The sequence below is a fragment of the Zalophus californianus genome, chromosome 7, assembly GCF_009762305.2.
Source record: "Zalophus californianus isolate mZalCal1 chromosome 7, mZalCal1.pri.v2, whole genome shotgun sequence".
NCBI classification, from domain to species: domain Eukaryota; kingdom Metazoa; phylum Chordata; class Mammalia; order Carnivora; family Otariidae; genus Zalophus; species Zalophus californianus.
In genome coordinates, this window is record NC_045601.1 from 64,354,793 (window position 1) to 64,377,186 (window position 22,394).

General features: G+C 33.1%; 1 pseudogene; it reads left to right on the forward strand.

The window, feature by feature from the left end:
* Positions 1-1,651: 1,651 nt before the first annotated feature.
* LOC113927896 overlaps positions 1,652-22,394 on the forward strand; it is a 38,627-nt pseudogene continuing 17,884 nt past the window's right edge.

The window sequence follows — 22,394 nt, forward strand, 5'->3', positions numbered from 1 at the left end:
TTTTAAGACTGAATAATATTTCATTGTATGCATATACCACATTCTGTTTATCCATTCATCTGTTGATGGAGATTTGAGTTTTTCCTCCTTGTGTGTATTGTAAATAATGCCAGTATGAACAGTGGTGTACAAATTTTGATTTGAGTCCCTGTTTTCTTTTTTTTTAATGATTTTATTAATTTATTTATTTGACAGGGGGAGACACCACGAGAGAGGGAACACAGGCAGGGGGAGTGGGAGAGGGAGACGCAGACTCCTGGCTGAGCAGGGAGCCCGATGTGGGGCTTGATTCCAGGACCCTGGGATCATGAGCTGAGCTGAAGGCAGAAGCTTAATGACTGAGCCTCCCAGGCACCCTTGAGTCCCTGTTTTCAATTCTTATGGGTATATACCTAGAATTGGAATTGCTAGATCATATGCTAATTTTATGTCAGTTTTTGGGGGGAACTGCCAAACTGTCTTCCACAGCAGCTGTACCATTTTATGTTACTATTAGCAATGTGCAATGGTTCCAATTTCTCCACATCGTTGTCAACACTATTACTTTTTTATAATAGCTATCTGAATAAGTGTGAAGTAGTATCTTATTGTGGTATTGATTTGCATTGCCATGTAATGTTTTGAAATATTTTTAAAAAATAGCCAATGTTGAACAATCTACAGATTTCACATAGAAACTTAGAATTGCAGCTATTTTTGAAAAACCAGTAGGTATGATAATATACAGTTCCTCCTGGCAGCTATGATCTGGAGCCGAGAAGTGGCAACCCTCTTTAGATAGAACATATGCTTTCCTACACTACGTAGGCCTCTGTTTCAGGCCACCCGTCATGGCCCATTCATTTATGTTATTTGCATAGCCCCTAAAAATAGTAAGTTCGTAGTCCTTGTCATCAAGTTGTATTAGACAATATATACTCTCATCTGGATTTAGCCCATAAATATTCTGATGCTCAGCTGTTATGGTGTTGAGATGCCAATAACTGACTCAGAAAGAAGAATTTAGTAGGCTGAGTGAAATGACTATATTTCTGTTGTCATGACTGTCTTAAGCTCTACAAACATGAAGTCTCTGGGTAGGTTTTAATTAGGAATGTGTCCTAAATTAAAATGGTCTTCACAAGTGTTGCTATTTTGAGTGTTCTAAAAATTTAATTAAATTCAAGAGAGATTTGGAAATTGCCTTAAGGTACTTATGCAAGCAGTTTGTAAAAACAAGAAAAAGTAAATAGATATTTTAATGGGAAAAACATCCAGCCATGAAGATTATTTTTCTAACTTTTAACTGTAACAAGGCACATTTGGCTGGGGTCTATTCATGGCTACTACAACATCCCCAGTATCAGTACCCTTACCCACCATATGGTGCCTGCCTAAATGGACTGAAATGTTTCCTTTTAATAGGGAAAGGAGAAAGGTTAGAGCATGACAACAATGATGCAGTGCATTTTTTCCCCTAGATGGCTTGTTTTTGAATCCTGATTAAGGGAGGAGTTAAAGGCAGAAACATACAGAAAAATTTTGGGCAGCATTAGATCTGCTTTGGAAATGAGGAAACAAAATATGGTACAGAATTGAAGAGAATGAGTTTTGCTTCTGTACAAAACGCAGCAGTGCAGCTGGAGGACTGAAAACTTGGCAAGGTTCCAACATGGCAACCTTTACAATCGTTGATTTCCTGATGGACATCATCAATGTTGATACTTCTCTGTGCAGTTTAGTGGGAAGAGGAATTGGACAAGCAGAAACAAAACCTGAGTAAGTGCCTGTGCGGTGACTGTGGTTGAAAGACTGATGTGTTGATTTATTATGTGAAAAACCTACTTGGGAGCAACCACAAGAAAATAAGGACACTTTAAGGTTTTCTAATTTTAAAAAATTGGTTTCCTGGGGACTCTTGCCATTATGATTTGAAAAGGAAAACTATGTGCAAACTTACTGTACAGATTTGGAATTATTGGGTTATTAATTTATATCAATTAAAATGTCCTGCTCAGACAAAATCACTTTTTCAAAATGATCTAACAGTGAGAAGGATGGTCTTTTGCATAACAGAAATGCAGAGGAAGTGAAGTACATAAGCATGATGGTTCACATTTCTGCTGTCCTCTTCTCCACAGGGTGACTATGCCCAGGCTGACAGGAGGAAATTTGCAGCCATTGCAGTGCCATATTCAGGTATGTGTCTAGGCAGAAAAATAGGGGGAACTATTCCCAGAGTCCCTCATGGACTTTCCATTGCATGTCATTGTACAGAATTTGTTAAACACCCAGCTGTGAGAGTATAATGCTTAAGGAAATGAGATTTCTAGGATTAGCTTCAATTTATCAGAATGTCTCCATGACGTTAGGAATGGATATCACCTTCCCAGTATCACCTGGGGTAGAGATTGAACTGCAACAGGAGAAGGAATTCAAATGTGGCAGAAGGATAAAATAGATGTCACATAGACAGTCAGCAGTGTCTATCTGAAAACATTTGAAAGACAGCTGAAGCAGTGCATACTCCCATCTCCCACAGGACACCAGTGTTTGGTTTCAAAGGAACTTGATCTTATCCGCTCAGCTATGAACCACACAAAAGAAAGCTGAAACAACGGGGACAACCTAAAGAAAGCAATTCACTGAATGATCATGTAAACAGAGGTAGCTTCCACAAGAAAACTTAGAAACAACCTTGTCTCCAGAACAGAAAGGAACAATGAAACGTGAGCAAAAGGGAAAGAAAGCAAAGGTTTTAGGAACTCAAAGGGGCCTCATTATGGCTGAAGATTAATTAAAAAAAAAAGTTTTTCATTTGTTGGTTTGTTTCAATGTTATGTTTTCTTCTCTACATCTTTTCCATACCACCTCTCACATTCCTTCTGTATTTTAACATTTTGATGAATCTATCATTTCCTCTGTATTACCTCTATTTACCATTACTTGCTATTAAAATTTATGGTGAGGATACATATTCCAAAGTACATAAAGGGCAAAAGTATGAATGAAAGGAGAGTTTGGGAGGGTAGAAGAGAGCTGTATGACCTTCCTGGTGTAGTTTAATACAATTATGCCATAGAATATTGCTCTACATACTGGATTGGATCAAGTGGAGAATCAAATAACTATCATTACGTTCATGCTTTATTTTTTTCAATTCAGTGCTTTCATATGCTATTGAAAACAGATTACATATCATCTACCTTTCCTTTGTTTAACTTTATATAAGAACACAAATTCATATCAATTCATTGTCAATGTCATTTAAAGGAAACATCACTTTTATATTTATGCTAATTTTATGTGTTTCATTATTTAGTCAGTTTACATTTGTTACAAATTTACAAAAGATTATAACGTCTGTGCTCTAATCTGAAATCCTGGCCTTGCTTAAATGCAAACGGAATTAAGAACATATATGAGATGATTTTCTAAAAATGTCTGCCACAATGTGTTTCAAAAAATATTTGGAATATCCACAAAGAATACAGTTTAAATAGTAAATGATTCCAGAGGATAATCGATTTTGAGACCAGCATTAGGAGAGCATGTGTCCGGCCACGACTTAAACTCAAAGAGAAGTGGAGGGAAGTCCTTCAAAGGTAGAAAGTGGCTTGCAATTAAATGAAGGTAAGGCTGACGATTTTTCTGTTGAGAGGAATTTATTTGGTGCATTATAGGAATTGTGGTCCTGGAGATAATAAGAAAGAGGACTTCAAAGAAATATTGTACTGAATGCTTCAGAATTCTAAGGGCAAGTGTGGTCACTTAACTCATTTGCTTGGTTAATAGTGGTTGTTCAGAGGAAATTACAAAATTAATTAACTCTAATCTACTATAGAAAATCTGCATAAAGTAACAAGTATCTCTGTTAATTGATACTGTTTGGATAAGATCATAGACTTAGAATTTTATAACTAATTCATGATACTGTGGATTATGCCTTAACTTTGAGGAGGCTTGATTACACTTTATTGAAGTACTTGAAAAAATAAGTTTTCTGTAAATTAGTTGAGTTATACAGTGTAGTGTTTTCAATTAACTAGGCTTTGTTGATTTCTAAACTTCTTTAAATCACTGATGCATACTTTCATAACTTGATATTAACCATATTTCTAATTAGCTTATAGACCCATATATGTCCTTGATAACATGATAGACTCATTTAAAATACTGAGGGTACATCCAACTAAATCTTCATTATGACGGACAAGCTACAATTTTATCTGACAATGATATTTTAAAAGTTACCCGAAAATAAACTAATTCGATTTTCCTCAAAAAGTTTTAAAATTGTCATTAATTTGTACACTTGATTTTTTTTCTTGTCATCCACAGTTATTCCATCCAGGTGGTAAATACACACCTACAATTCTTCCCCTGCCTAATGAGCTACTTAGTTTGTAGTAGTTGAATTTGAAATTCGAATTCCAAGTGGCAACACTCCCATTAGAAATATTTGTAGTACTTGCATCACATTTAAAAGTTAAGTTTAAAATGTGCTTGGCCATAAATAATATGATCATTATGAGAAGTTCTACATAGAAATGCAAGTGACCTATGCTACTTAGTTTGTAGTGGGTGCTACTATAAAAATAGAAAGTATACTATGACAATTTTTATCCAATTTGCAGTTCACTGCCTTTAACATTGGTAACATACTGAATGCACATAAGGCTCTCTTGCTCATCTGATTAAAACATCACCATATGTAGGTCTCAAACGGCTCAATTCAAATGTATGCCATAGCATTTAATAGTAAAGTTGTTTTTTAGACTAAGAGGCATAGAAAATAACAGAACACTGCTTTAAAAAAACTCATAATCAAAGTTATACATTTCAAATTCATTTATTATTAACTCAACATATATTTATTTCCCACCCACTATATGACAGATACTCTTGCATTGGTTGAAAGATAAATAAGAAATGAATCCTAAAGTTAAATTTGCATATAGAAGAAAGAAATGTATCCCTAGGTTTTTCTTAATTTTCTTAAAACTTTGACTAATGATTTTCCTCTCTAGCCTCATGAAAACTATTTTTGAAAAAGTTTTTGTGCACCTGTAAGTTGCCAGCAGTATGATGGTCCTTTTGGTAGACTAATTGTGGTCACAATATTTTGTAATTTGTCCCATCAAGGGGTGGAATCTATTCTCCTACCCACTGAATTGCAGTTGGACTTAGGAAATCAATTTGACTTATAGAATAAAAAGGAAGTGACAATTGTATGAGTTCTGCAGTTTAGGCTTTAAGAACACTCTGCAGTTTCTTCATTAGCCCTTTTGGAACAATTTTCTAAGAATGGCATGTTAGAAATCCAATTTGACTTACAAGAGGTTATATAGAGGAAACCTGAAGTGCCCAAGCTTCTAGCACCCACTGCTAGATGCGTTAAGTGAGGCTATCTTGCCTCATTCAATCCAAAGTGGAAACAACCAGATAACTATAGCCACATCTTAGATCTTAGAGCTTAGGTAATCTTAGATGAGATTACAACCACTAGCTATCTGAGCCCAGATCAAGTGGTTATTCTATAGACTCTCTAGCTTAAACAGTTGTTTTAATCTACGAACTTCTCAGGTGGCTTGATCTTTAGCACTGAATGGCTGAAACTGGCACACATACTTGCAAATGGATTCATCAGTCTCCACTGCCTGCACAAATTAGAATTTGTTCAGAATCCCCTTGTTCTAGTCCTATCAGCCCTGCCTGTAAAAATCTTCAATAACTCCTTTCCCCCATAGAATGTTTCTATACCCACATATAGACATTGTTTTGCTTCCTTATGAAGATAATCCTTGGGAAAATTCATTGTATCTCCAACCTTGGGTATCTCTCACCAAACCTCATAAAGAAAGATATTGGAATCTTTAAAAAAGTAGATCTTAGGAAAAGCAATAAATACACAGTATGTGTGGCACAAATTCTTCTCTGTCACTCAGAGCTGATATCACTAATTTAGTGTTCTTTCCCATGGAAACATGACATAGATTAAGAATCTTTCACATAGCTCTTGGGTGAGCATTACCAATTAATCTAAACTGGCACATGAGAAACCAGGTTTTTCTTGTATTTAGCCATTTCTAGTAGCATGGCCTCTGCCATACCTGGACCATTCTAAATTCTTAGGCGAATGCTCTAGCAGGAAGAGATGTAACCTGGGAAGGGCAACATAAATTACCTTGTTTATATCACATTATCACAATTTTAATTTCTTAATTCCTATTTAAAGACAGCATGGTATTTAATACATATTCATCATACTGTAACATTTCTAAATTTCACTTCTCTTAAGGGTTTAAGGAAAAATGATTCTCTTTTGCTTAATACCTGACTTTGTTGAACCAAGAATTGACCAAGGTTTCCAGTTAACACAAAAAACTGAGACTACTAAACATTAGACCAATGTTTTACAAATATTCCTCTGAAATCTTCAAATTTAGTCTTAAAATTTTGATTTTTATTTCTACTTCATTCCTTTGAGAATATAGTAAAAATTGTAAAAATAATCGTCTAACTAAAAAGTAGTAATTGCTGTGAATAAAGCTAAATACCATAGATAACTGATAAAAAGCACACTTTTAATAATCAGGAAACTCCATCTGAAGCATTAGTTATCTCCAGCTCACATTGTGAAATCTCATAGTTATTTCAGTGGCAGATTTTTTTTTAACACTAAATTTATCTGAATTTGCCAGAAACTGGTAACATTAACTGCAAGTTTCTTAATTATAACGGCCATAATTTGTATTTTATTTTGATTAAATAGTTATTTTAAAATTATTTTATGTTATAGTTTAATCAATTAATCTTATTAGAGATTAATTTAGAATTTTCTAAATATGCCTGTTTTATCATATTGCAACATATCAGAGGTAGTACAGAGTAGTCAAATACTACCATCAAGTATTTGAAACACTTTGCATTGAATTTATTACATTAATTCTTTAAATAAAAATAATATATTATATTACATTAATATAATATATTACATACACATATAAATGTATACATATTTCAAACACCATAACTCAAGGAAAAGAAAATATCCACATCTTATCAAATTATTTTAGTGGAATGTTTCTATTTGCTAATATAGTAATTCTTCTTTCTACTAAATTGCACAGCAAAGTATTACTGGTTACACACAGAAACCTAATATGAGAATCTAACTATGACATAAAATTATTTTTCTTTAAAATGTGATAAGTACTACCAAGCAACTAAAAGCACATTAGCAACAAACTTGCTTATGTACCTTGGGAACTTTCCGTACTTAAGTGCAAATGAAGGAAGTTGCCAAAATATCTTGTTCAAGTTTCATAATACTGATACTTCTATAAATGCTTCATGATAAAAATCTTGGCAGTATATATAAAGGAGATACTCAGGATATTTATCTATCTTTTAGAGATTCATTTTTAAAATCAAAAGACTTTTGTTTAGGCAGACAGGACAAAATGTGCCTCTAATAAAAGTGATGACAGGGTAAAATAGATTTGAACAAAGAAAACAGAAAAGTATTGAAGTATCTTCAATTGAGCAAGTGTCCAATTTTGAAATTCTACCTCTTTTGTTGACTTAAAATTTATTGTTATATTATTACTCAATTTATTAAAATTAACTAGTCTATTACATATATTAAATGGATTAAACATGAAGTACTTAATACTTCTCATATTCTAGAAAGGACATAATATAGCCAAATTTATATTTCTACATACATATTTTGCAAAGCTTAATACAAAATAAATGAATAGTCCTATAAGAATGTAACATCTCTGTTAATGGGAAGGTTAATTTATAATAATGAGCAAGGTGGATTGGTGGAGCTATACTTTTGATAGAAATAAAAAAAAACTGAGATGTTTGATTTATTTTACTGTTGAACATTCTCAGAAAAATAGTTTATTTCAACAATATATTTCTAAGGTTCATGGCTTCAGCCCTTTTATCTTTTAAAGATTTTATTTATTTGAGAGACAGAGAGTGAATGAGAGAGAAAGCAGTAGCAAGGGGGAGGGGCAGAGGGAGAGGAAGCAGCAGACTCCCCACTGAGCAGGGAGCCCAATGCCCTGCTAGATGCAGCAACTCCAGGGTCCTGACCTGAGCCAAAGGCAGACACTTAACTGGCTGAACCACACAGGTGCCCCTCTTCAGCCCTTTTAAATGGTAAGGATTAATTTACAATGGAAACTTTCAAAGAGAATAAAAACAAAAAGAGAGTAAAAATCCAAAATGGTAGAAAGTGAAAGGGAGAAAGATAAAGTAAAAGCACAATGAAAAGAATAGGAAAATATTTTAACTCTTTCTAGAACTGCAGTTGGGATAGACACTTTAGTGTGGGATAATTTTGGATTAAGACGCACTTTAGAAGAAAAGATAGACCCTAAGTATAAATTCAAAAACAATAAATTCAAGAGACATCTATACATCAACTTAGATGACTAAAAGCAAGAGATCTGACATGAGAAATAGTATTTATTTTGGAAAAGTTTAATCAGTGAAAGAGGAACAGGACACCTGGGAAATTTTAATGGTATTGTCATTTAGCAAGAAGTCTCAAGAATTAATTTTCTTTCTTTTCTTTTTTCTTTTTTTCTTTCTTTTTCTTTTTTAACAAATGTTATATAGAAGAGATATTTTGACAGTAATTTTCTAAATCTAGAAAAAGTTGCATTCGGGTTGTTTTTTATACTCCAAATAAGTATGAAACAAGACAGCGATAAGGAAAAGTTGAATTTATAAACCATCTTACCCTAATGTATGAATAAGAAAGTGTTTTAAGTACAGGAAAATAAAACTGTAATGCCTTCTATAGAAAGAGGGTGTTCTGTAATGTTGTAAGGAAAAGAAGGGCCTATATTTTAAGACAAGCCTGTGTCATAAGAGAAATAAACTTAAGGGGAATAGCTTCTGGCATGCCGAATTAAAAACAAATTTTTGGTTAAATCTAAATTTTTCATGGAAGTCATTTCTCACTACCTTAGTCATTGGCTGCATGAGAAAAGGAAATTAGTAAAAGCAGCTCTTGGAGAAAAATGAGTAAAAATGAAGATTCAGAATTTAGATAGTAGAGGTGGGGGGAGTTGAAATAGCAAAAAATGACCCAAAATTATAGCAAGGAGAAGGAGGTAAAAGTTTTTCCTGCTGAGAGACATTTAAGTAAGAAGAGCAGGCTCTTCATGAACTTGACGAAGAAAGGCTAGACATCTTGTGATTTGTGCCTCACAATGCTTTCAAATTTAAGATGCACCTTGTACCTTACTGACTCCCAATTTAGAACTGGCATTTCATTTTTTTGTCAGCAGTACCATCAATGTCCAGTTATTTATATATTCCAGATAGAGATGGTATGTGACTTGGACAAAGATGGTAGCTGCAGAGATAATGGTTAGAATTTAAAGACACACACACACACACACACACACACACACACACACACACAGAATTTATTTTAAGCTTAGTAAAACGCACTCTTTTTAGTATAAATTTCAGGAGTTTTGATAAATGCACAGACATGTAACTGTCTGCCCAATGAAAGTTCTATCACTCTCCCACCTGAAATTTCTTCATGTACCTTTGTAGTCAATGATAAATCTACTGACAAGTCTGCCAAAGACGTTCTTCATTTATGTTAACTATTCATATTTCTACCATTTCCATTTGACTCCCTTTTATAATTTTCACCTCATTGCTAAAATTCATGCATGTTGCCCATGTTTTCCACCAGAACTCTTAACATACTGAGTAACTATTTTAATTTCCCTGTCCGATGTTTTCAAAAGACTATCATATCTGAGTTGGGTTCTGATGTTTTCTTTCTCTTGACAACTGCCCCTCACCACATCCCCTTCCTTTTTGGTATGTCTTGTAGTTTGCAATGAGAGGCTTGTCATTGTGTGTAAGACAGTAGAAATTGAAATAGAAGTTGTATTTATGCTTAGAACTAGGCATGTCACTTCTATGAAACCATTATTATAGGAATTAAATCAATCTAATCAGAAATTAATTTTAGTTTGGTTTTTGTTGTACCGTATCTTCAAATTCTTGTCAGCGTACTTTGTGCTTAGGGTGTGACATGGATTCCTGGAGGATTTTTCTCATGATTTGTATTCCACTTTCAGTCTTCATCTTTCCCTATCGATCCCATGTTTCCTCCTCCTCTGGAGATAAACGGCTGGAACTTGCCACTCTCTTCCTGCTGGCTTTGTGGTAAGGAATGTGGGCTATTCCCTTTGTCCTTGTTTATTCCAATCTTAGGCAGGCTCTCTGTTTTGAGAGTGGCTGTTTCTGTTTCTTTTTCCCTCCTACCCAGTGGTAGGAAATAGTTAGTAGGCCCAGGGTCTTACCCGGCCTGTCCCCAAGACAGTTTTTGCTTTCTGTTCTCTTACTTTAAATACAATGGCTCTTTATCTGTGCCCTAAGGGTGTCAGGTTTTGCTGCCTTTCCTCCAGAGGATTAATTTTGTTCCATATAAAAGAGAAATACAGTCAAAACTCCCTGCCTTCTCCTCAGCAGAAAAGGAGGCTTTCCCTAGGTTTCTGCCTTCTTCCCTCCAAAACACCTTTTTGGGGGCACACTATAAGATCCATGAAGTAGAACATGAAAACAGGTGCCATCTTCCTTTATGTCTGAGACACTCAGGGGTTTTATACTCTCATGTGAGCCTACACTTGGCTGGAGACTTTAGTTTGGCAGCCTGTTCTTTTTTCTGTTCTCTATCCCAAATAAGCTAGTGCCTGGTCATTCCATGGAGACACTCAACTTCCCTTAGATTTCAGGCTCCTTGACTACTCTGTGACCTCAGCTATCTGATAGACTCAACAAAAGTTACAGTTTTTTAATTTTCTTTTTTTCTTATTTTATGGTGAGAGTAATGCTCTTTCCAATTTTCTGCATCCTAATCAGAAGCTAAAAGTCTGACTCTAGTTAGATCAAGCCAAAGGAATTTGTTGGTAGATCAGATAAAGATTGAGAGAAACAGAAGAGTTAAGAAGGTATATATGTATCTTCTAATTGGTGTCAAGGAATTTAGTATAAGATTAAATGTATTTGATATTTTAGTGTAGAGAAAGAATTGAGAAGGTAGTAATGTGAGAGACATCATAAGAAATTTAAAATATAGATAACGGAGGATGGATGAAAAATAGAATACCCTATATTTTCCAAATTGGACCACCTAAGTTATAAGGCATCTACAAATGGATATTATCCATTATTTCAGGGTTTTTAGAAAGAGTTTGTAAAATAGAGAAATAGCTAATGTTTTTTAAATGAGACAAGCCAGAAATGTATATATGATCACAATTCCATAAAAATACATTTAGCAAGAGACACAAAGAAAATATGAAAAACTGTTAAGTGATTATGTATGAGTGATTTGTCTTCCTCTTTCTATTGTTATATTGTTTCCAGACATTCCATGATAAAAATATTACTTTGTAATACATAAAAGTAATTTTACAAAATTAGATTGCATTGAAGGAGAATGTGGTTGATAGAAGATTTCCTTGTATAAGCATTTCAGGAGAAAGAAAATGAATAGGAAATGATTGAAGATTTAATTCAATGCAAGGGTATAATTAAGGGGAGGAAAAAACATGATAGCAAATGTCCCAGCTCAAGAAGTATTCAAAAAATGAATTTCATTCATCTCATTTCTCTGGTTATCCCAGATTTAACCCGAATTTGTCCTCAAGCCAACCTTGTGCTCTCCTTACACAGTCCTTCATTTCCTAATTGCCACATCTGGATTGGTAGTCATATTAATATACTTGCTAACTGAACGCAACTTCTGCATTCAGCTTTTTGCCCTTACTGAAGCTATGGCCATCCAGAATACCCAGCTAGATAAATTACTTTCTAAATGCCAGATACACACTTACAGTATATTAACTAGCAGATAAAAACTATTCAGTTATTTGGGGAATGTTAAGAACTCTCTATCTCTCAGCAGAGGTATTTGAGTGCTCTAAATTGACAGAAGATTAAAAGAAAATGTGGAAGAGAGGAAGCAAAATCAGAATCTTAAAACATGTTTTTGAACAAATTGTTTATATAAATATACTCTAGAACAGTTTTAGGTATTTTTTTCTATTCCTCAGCTAAATGTAAAGAGTATTTATTTTCTTAAATCAATGTTTATAGTACATAGGTTCAATCTCAATTTGTCACATGCATTATTAGTAATAATAATGATAAGAGAATAAAATTCCAGTGATTTAAAATACTTTCATGATATCATTGAGAAAAAGAATGACCTGCATTCTTCCCACTTCCAAAGGGACTGATAAAATATAATAAAAAAATTAAAGGAATATTAAAAGTAGAAATTTCTTCCACATGGTGTATTCTCATAGGTACAGCAGAAATTATATAAAAATTACCATCTATGCATTATCAACACATTGTGGTATTTTGTAAAGTGTAGATGGCAACTTTATGATTGCTTTTCTAAATATCACTATACACTTTTTAAAAATTTTATTATGTTATGTTAGTCACCATACATCATTAGTTTTTGATGTAGTGTTCCACAATTCATTGTTTTCATCCAACACTCAGTGCTCCATGCAGTATGTGCCCTCTTCAATACCCATCAAGGGGCTAACCCACTATATACATTTAAGCAAACATAAACATTCCTATTTGAGATCACTGAATTAAAAAGTACTGGTGATTTCCCTGAAAGAAAACAAAATCAGAGAATAAATGTAAAACAAACTTGGACAAGAATCCAGCTCACTTCTATAACTACTGAATATATAAAAATGCTGCCATAAACATTTTTGACCAGAAAAGAAACTAAAAATTGTAAGGAAAAATCCCACCAGGTGGTCAGGTCTACTGACTTTATTTTTTTGTAAGATTTTATTTATTTATTTGAGAGAGAGAGAAAGAGGGAGAGAGAGCATGAGTAGGGGGAGAGTGGGGAGAGAAGCAGGCTCTCCGCTTAGCAGGGAGCCCAATGTGGGGCTCAATCCCAGGACCCTGGGATTATGACCTGAGCTGAAGGCAGACGCTTACCTGACTGAGCCACCCAGTTGCCCCAGGTCTACTGACTTTAAATTTCTCGGGTAATTTAGATAGAAATGGACCCTTTTTATCCACTTTGACAAACAAAATGGGACTTACAGGTGAGTTTTTTTTGAACTTGCAACTTCATTTTAGCCTTCAGAGATAAAAGAAAATATTAGGCAGAGTCCAAACAGCAAGTTACATATATATATATATTTTTTTTTTCTTATAAGAAAAAAAAAAAAAACAGAACCCAGGCTTTTGGACTCATTGATTCATTCAGTTATCTAACAACTTTGATTGATGCTATCAGAGACCTACAACTTTAATATTAGAACTCTTCCCTCATCGTAGCTTAAAACACATTTATAAATTTAAGAAATAAAAATTTATTTTCAAAATATTTGAGAAATAGCAATAGAAGATGATAATATATGGTATGAGTCAATCATCATTTTTTAAAATTTTTTATTGTTATGTTAATCACCATACATTACATCATTAGTTTTTGATGTAGTGTTCCATGATTCGTTGTTTGTGTATAACACCCAGTGCTCCATACAGAACGTGCCCTCCTTAATACCCATCACCAGGCTAACCCATCCCCCTACCCCCCTCCCCTCTAGAACCCTCAGTTTGTTTTTCAGAGTCCATTGTCTCTCATGGTTCGTCTCCCCCTCCGATTTCTCCACTTCATTCTTCCCCGCCTACTATCTTATTATTTTTTTTAACATATATTGTATTATTTGTTTCAGCGGTATAGATCTGTGATTTAACAGTCTTGCACAATTCACAGCGCTCACCATAGCACATACCTTCCTTTTTTATCTCTTTCTCTCTCTCTCAAATAAATAAAGTCCTTAAAAAAATATTGGCATGACTATTGCTGCTTTAATAATAATTATTCTGGAAGTATTTTCAATGAGAAGAATTGTGTTTTTAATGTGACAAGGTTGAAAAAAATTTACTTATATGATATGGCAATATCTAATATAAACCTGAGCATTTGTGCATGAGAAGATTAAGATGCAAATATATTAGCAAGTGTAATAGGACATTAAGATGAAGTTTTACCTGAAGCATATTGCAAAGTGGGGTGTTAGGCAAAATGCAAAGTTTTCAAAATAGGTTAACAGGAAACAGCTTGAAAGAACTTTTCATCTCTCAACTTTTTGGGGACATATAACTAACAGTCCATGATGCTACTCATAATCAAACTCTTTGCACATTTTAAAATGTATAATACTTATTTTATTCAATTATTCAACAGACTGCAGTATAATACATGGAAAATTATTATAAAATTAAATTAACATTGAGACATACTATAACAGTGCAAATCTTTTAAAAGAACGAATGTAAACAAACAAGAGATAAGGGAGATCAATAAAAACTACTTTAAAGTTATAAAAAAACAGAGTTTAGTACAATTAAGAGTTAGTTTATGGTAAATATGGCATTTTTAACCCTGTGCAAATGGAGAATTAAGGGATAATTGTTTAGATTTGTAAAAAAAAAAAAGCAATATCTTTACACTATATAAGAAAATAAATTTCCAATCAATTCCAATCAATTTTGATTTTCCAATAAATCAAAAACCAGAAAATAGCTAGGAAAATAGTGAATTATTTATATTTTTCCTTGTCATGAGTCATGACATGGTGTTTAATATTGGTGAAATACTACTGAATAGAATGTTACATTCAAGAAGACGGGCCTTTTCTGTATGTGTCTTTTATTGTCTTCTCCATATCTAGGACAGTTTCTGGCAGGAGATAGAGATTTAGTATATGTTTTTTAAATGCTGGGAAAATACTGAAGAACTCACAAAAGATTGAGAAGCTGAACATTACAATTAAACACTACACTATGTAACAGAACAAATTAAAAGTCAAATGAGAAAATGAGAAGATAATTTTACATGATGATTAATATAATAAAAATCACTGAAAAATAACTATCATCACATTACAAAATAAGAGGATAGACTGAGCAAATCATTAAAAACACAAATTATGGTGAATAAACAATTAAAAAGAAGTACTTACTTACTATTGATTTTTAATGGTACAACTGTGAGAAACAAATTTTTACTTGTATAGCCAAAGATTCAAAAATTATTTTCTTAGTACTAATGATGGTATGTAGGAAAAATATATACTTTCAACATTTTTAGGTGAAAGTATAAAATGGTGCAACATTTTGTAGGGGCAACTTGGCAATGTGTATCACGCATCTTACAATTTTTCATGATTATGTACTATAATTTTTTTAGAATTTAAAGAAACCATTCTAATACAAATATTTGGCCATAGAGACTTCTTATTTTGGCATTAGTTAAAACTGTGAAGTGTCAACGGCAGTTTAAGAATCCAAAATAAATAATTGGTTAAATAAATTATATCAACGTGTAGAAAAACTGCAGTAAATGCATGTTGGTGTAAACAATTACTTGATTACACACACCCACACACAACAACCCTTTCAGAAATTTATACATAGAATCAAATTCAATTTTTACCTACATAACCCATGTTTTCAAAGAATCCCATAAAGCTAATATATCTATAGTTAATATATCTATCTACCTATATATATAGGATGTACTGTTGTCTAACTCTGAGTTTTTCTTCTGTTATCTTGGTTAAAGGTAAACAGAGGAATGCAAAAATGACAGAATAACAATAAAATATTTTAATAATTACTCTTTCAATATTTAATAGACAAACCAGACAAAGAGAAATAAGGCTATAGAATACCTACATAATGCCACTAATAATGCTGATTAACATTGATTGAATAATGCATTTTAACATTTGGCTAACACACATACAAAACCTAACACCAAAAGATTAGGCAGTGCACATTATTTTCATGCTTTCTATTTTATCAACTTTTGCTCTTTTCTTCATTATCTCCTTTTGCTACTTTCTCAAGTTTATGATGACATATATTCTCTAAATTCTTTTTTTAATTATTGTCCTCTAAATTCTTGAACTGGATGTTTCCTTAATTATTTTTGATGATTTTTTGTTAAAAACTAGAACTTACATATCAATGATAGAATTATAAACTGATATAATCACTTTGGCAAAAAAAATTTGCAATATCAAATAACATTTTAGCTGCACATGTAACAGGACTCAGAACTTCAGCTTACTTCTTAGAATTAAGAGAAGCTCACACATGTACATAGGACATTATATAAAAGGACGTTTATTACAATTTTATTTTTAATAGGGAAAGATGAAAAAAACTCAAATGCCCATCAAATGGAAAATGACTAAATATACTGTATATTAATAATCTATTAGAATACCACATAGCAGCAGAAAGTATTGAGCTAGATCCTTATGTATAGTTATAGACATGGATAATGATTAAACAAAACGTTAAGTGGGAAAAGCAAGTTGTAGAAAAGATATATAGTGTGATAGCATGTTATGCAGTTTATAAATATATATACACAATTATACATATAATATTCATGTAAATATATGTATACTATATATCAAACATTGTGTGTGTGCATGTGCATGCATGCATTTGTGTATACATACCTATATAGTAAGACTATTAAAAACATGCTTTGGGATAATGCACGCAAAATTTAGGAGAGTTGTCACTCCTCTCTCTTTTCTTTATTATATTATTTATTTTAGAGTGGGTGCACCCAAGAGGGGAGAGGGAGAGGGACAAACAGATTCCCTGCCCAGTGCTGAGCTGGATGCTAGGCTTGATCTCAGGACTCTGAGATCATGACCTGAGTCTAACACTTAACTGACTAAGCCATCTGGGTGCCCCTAGTTGTCACTTCTAAATAAAGAAAAGTGATTGGTGACACTAGAAGAATGGATTTAATATGGATCTGTAATATTGTATTCTTATTTTGAATGATCTAAATTTAAAAGACAAAAAGTTAAAAATTAACAAAATTGAAAGGAAAAAACAGGTTTTTGCTCTATTATTCTCTCTGCATGTATTCAGACCCCAAATATATAACACATTTTTAAAAAACAAACAAGGGACCACTGAATCCTCTCATATTCTCCCGTGTTCTAACAACCCTCTTGTGTACCCTTGTTATCACCACCATGGCTCATCATTATTATGTGTTGTCTTCCAACTTAGACTAAAAACCCTCTGAGTTCAGGAGCAATGTCGAATAAGTTTTGTGTCCTAAAGGAGGCAAAAAATTTTTGGAGAAATGTAAAATAAAATACTGCTTTCCTAGCAGTTATAATTTGTGTTGTTCAACTACTGAACCACAGGTCCTTGCACAACAAATGAAAATAACTAATAAAAAGCCACCATAATCATAAAAGGACTGAGACACATGAAAATATTTACTAAGGGGGCCAAGCACATTTTGCATACAATTTTCACACAGAGTTTTTAAACACAGTCCTCCCTGTTTTTTTGTTTGTTTGTTTGTTTTGTAAAATTCAGACTCTCTTGCAGACTTTTCTGTATATTTTAGTAAGGTGCAGACATAAAAACATCTATAAATATAACATCCATTTAGAAATAAAAAAACTAGATTTTTCTCTGTGGGGCCTTGGGAGGCCTTTGTGAGTCTCAAAATGAAAATAAGGAAAAATGCAAGCTGAAGCCATTATGAGAACTGCCCTAACACTTTCCTTGCAATAGGAGACATTTTGGGAAATGTGAAGCATATGGAATAAAAATGTGGTGTCAAAGATTATGAATCAGTTTCTCTTTGTTTCCATTCTTTCATAGTGCCTCCTTACTCGGGCAGGGAACTTAAGGGGTAAACTGTTTAAAGAGAAAAATCCTACTGATTCAAACTAGTCAGTATTCCTCTAGGTATTACTTTTTACTTCTTTCTTCTGATGGATTTTTGGTTTGCCTCTAAAAGAATTTTAATATTTTCTGACAATACCTTTTGTTATTTTTTTTAATTATTAAGCAAAACTTTTCTTCCCCTTCTTTCTCTTTAATCACTTTTCTCTCTCTCTCTGAGTTATGTGCTTGATCACTTGATATTTCCTGCCTGGGACTTCCAGAACTTTAATCTAAATCAAAAGATAGTAGTTATTCAGAAACACAACTTTAAATGAGCTTTGAGTCTTAAGGGAATTATTATTTTTTTAATTCTTAAGAACAATAAAAAGGAAATGGTTTTGCAATTTTATGCCTTGAAATATGTCTAATTGAGATTTGCAAACTTTTAAAACATATCTCACCAATGGGAAAACACTTTGATATATATTTTCATATCAATGCTTTCTTATCAATGCTTATGAGGTGGGTTTATTTTTGAATTTTGAAAATTCACAAAAAATACTCTAGAACCTATGTTTTTCTTTAAACAACTTAAAATACTTATTTTAGGGAATCTTTTTTGCTAAATATGAATGTAAATTCTAATATATTTATTTTATGTAGTTGAATGTTTTTGAAACAGTTATCATATTTGAGAAATATCAGAAGTCTTAAAAATGTTCCTATCACCTCAGAAAAAAATTTTATGATATCTGTGAGAGTTGTGTAATTCAATAGTTTATAATTTTTTTTTACGTTTTTATTTAAAATCCAGTTAGCTAACATACTGTGTAATAGCTTCAGGTGTACAATTTAGTGATTCAACACTTCCATATAACACAAGGTGCTCATTACAAGTGCCCTCCTTAATTCCCATCACCCATTTCACCCAACCCCCACACGCACTGGCCCTCTGGTAACCATCAGTTTGTTCTCTATTGTTAAGAGTTTGTTTCTTGGTTTGCTTCTTTCTCTTTTCCCCCTGTGCCTTTGCCCATTTCTTCTGTTTCTTAAATTCCATATGCGAGTGAAATTATATGATATTTGTCTTTTTGTGACTATTTCACTTGGCATAATACTCTCTAGCTCCATCCATGTTGCTGCAAATGACAAGATTTCATTCTTTTTTTTGCTGAGTAATATTCCATTATATATATACCACTTCTTTATCCACTTGGGCTATTTCCATAAATTGGCTATTATAGATAATGTTGCTATAAACATCGGGGTGCATGTATCCTTTTGGATTAGTATTTTTGTATTCTTTGGGTAAATTCCTAGCAGTTCAATTGCTGGATTGTAGGGTAGTTCTATTTTTGACTTCTTGAGAAGCCTCCATACTGTTTTCCAGAGTGGCTGAACCAGTTTTCATTCCCACCAACAGTGCAAGAGGGTTCCCCTTTCTCTACATCCTCACCAGCATTACTCTGATACCAAAACCAGATAAAGATACCACTAATAAAGAGAACTACCACTAAAAAAGAGAACTACTGGCCAATATTCCTCTGAACACAGATGCAAAAATTCTCAATAAAACACTAGCAAACCAAATCCAACAATACATTAAAAAAGTCATTCACCACAATCAAGTGGAATTTATTCCTGAGTTGCAAATGTGGTTCAATATTCACAAATGAATCAACGTGATATATCACATTAATAAATAAAGGATAAGAACAATATGATTGGGCGCCTGGGTGGCTCAGATGGTTAAGCATCTGCCTTCAGCTCAGGTCATGATCCCAGGGTCCTGGGATCGAGTCCCGCATCAGGCTCCCTGCTCCTTGGGAGCCTGCTTCTCCCTCTGCCTCTCTCTCTCTCTCTCTGTCTCTCATGAATAAATAAATAAAATCTTTAAAAAAAAACAACTTAAAAAGAAAAAGAACAATATGATCATTGCCGTAGATGCAGAAAAAGCATTTGATATAATACAACATCCATTCATAATAAAAAACCCTCAACAAAGTAGGTTTAGAGGGAACATACTTCAATATAATAAAGGCCATATATGAAAAACCCACAGCTAATATCATCCTCAATGGGGAAAAATGGAGCTTTTCCTCTACGGTCAGAGAACAAGACAGGGATGTCCACTTTCACCACTATTATTTAACATAGTCCTGGAAGTCCTAGCCTCATCAATTAGACAACAAAAAGAAATAAAAGGCATCCAAATCAACAAGGAAGAAGTCAAACTTTGACTATTCACAGAGGACATGGCACTCTATGTAGAAAACCTGAAAGACTCCACCTAGAAATTGCTAGAACTGATACACAAATTCAGTATAGCCTCAGGATACAAAACCAATGTATAGAAATCTGTTGCATTTCTATATACCAAGAATGAGCAGCCAAAAGAGAAATCAAGTAATCAATCCCACTTACAATTGCACCAAAACCAGTAAGTACCTAGGAATGAACCTAACCAGAGGAAAGACCTTACTCTGAAAACTATAGAACACTTATGAAATAAATTGAAGATGATACAAAGAAATGGAAAGACACTCCATGCTCATGGATTGGAAGAACAAATATTGTTAAAATGGCCATACTACCCAAAGCAATCTACACATTTAATGCAATCTCTATCAAAATACCACCAGCATTTTTCGCATAGCTAGAACAAACAACCCTAAATTTTGTATGGAACCACAAAAGACCACAAATAGTCAAAGCTGAGGACATCACAATTCTGGACTTCAAGTTATATAATGATTTTCAAATAGGAAATAGGATAATTTCATATTTGAGAATTAAATTTGTTAAAATGTAAATTAGCTTTATTCAAACGATAGCCTTTCAGAAATAATGCAAATTAATTGTATTAGGATGAGACTAATGCAAACTAGTTTAAACACTATTTTCTTGATCATTTATAAATCCAAACATAGGGTAAGCTCCAAGGATAATATCTACATCAACCAGCATTAACTTTACCTTGGCCAGTTTCTCCAGGATTGTAAAATAATTATTTTTTCACGTTGCCATGTAGAAGGTAGAGAAACGTGTCTCCAACACATGTAAAACAATACTTCTCTTCACTCTGATTGCAGGCTAGAGAGTGGGGTGCGTGCCTGAACCTGGGCCAGATACAATCACCAGAGACAGAGGTGGATTTAATGTTAAGATAATGAAGCATTAGGCCCATTAATTGTATGAGCTTTTCCTAAGCCCCAGAGAGAGGCCCTAGCATATGTGTTTATATGTTCATATTTTCTATTTTTGTAAAATTTACAAAATAAACTATTTTAGTCTCAGTTAAAACTCCTGTGTCTCTGAACTTTGACCTATTCTCCCTTACACTACTCTTTATTTCAGATGATGTTCAAGTTTTAAATATTTGGGAGATTCTGCTAGTGAGGTTTTGAGTTGGTAGTTTACATAGTTTTGGATTAATAGTATATATTTATTTGGTCTGCAGTCATCTTCACTTTGAGTTGTAGCCTTCTAGCTTACTACCTATTGTGCTCAGGTTGAATCATAATATGGACATATCTTAACGTGTCTGGAGCTGGCAGGGTGTGGATAGTGGTAGAAAATAAAAAGATTTGAAATGTAGAAAGTAAGGAAGAGCCTATGGATTATCCTTCTAATATCAGAAGAGTAAAATTGTTCACTGAGGATTCAATTCTCCTCTATAGCTCTTTTAAAATGGAAGATTATTCTTATCTGGAACATGTTTCATACTGTAAAATATACAAGTATCAATAAATCATACATTTTTTTGTCCTTTTGATGGAATTACATGAAACAGAATTCATCAGAATTTCTCTACTTGTAGGGTACATGCCAGTAGCAAAACTAAAAACAGCAAGTGATTATCAAAAATAAAAACAAAGTGTGATTTTAGCTTTGCTGGATCAAAGACTGAAGCATATTTTTATTCTCTCTATAGAAAATTATACTATAAGATTATTTTCAAGAAGTGGTGATCAAGAACTATGCATTTTGAAAATGAAGGAAAATGTAGAGTCAAGCAGTTCATTAAAATTATATTATTTTTTAGATTTTGCTATGGTTAGCATATTTTCAGTCAGCTTTAAATTTTTAAATTTGTTAATTTTCTCATTTTTAATAAATATTTAATCATTCTTATTTTATATTCATAATTTGTATTATTTTTCTTAAAGACAACCCCCAAATTTTATGATTTCAGAGCCCTCAAAATCTTGATCCACCTGACCAAGGGAATCCTATGCACAGCTTGGCTACATAGACCAATCAGAATTCCACTTTGGAATGAAAAATAGGGTAGATTACTAAATACAAGTTGGGTTCTTCTAGGACAAGGGATATAGAGGTTGGGTGGGCCACCAAGAGGTTCCAAGTCAGGAAAAATGATGTAATAGATTAATATAGACTAATATAAATCTTAATTTCAAGTTTTAAAAATATTAGTAAAATATTGAGAAGAATAATATGTGTGTATACAACAGCAGAGCTGACCCTGGATTTACTCGCTAAATATATGGTTCCTTTTTCCTCCAGATAAAAATACTGTGTCTGGATTTATAATTTTATAAAATAATAAAGAGAAGCATTAAATTAGTCATGTATATATTTTGCTTTAAAGAATATTGGGTGCCTGAGTGGCTCAGTCATTA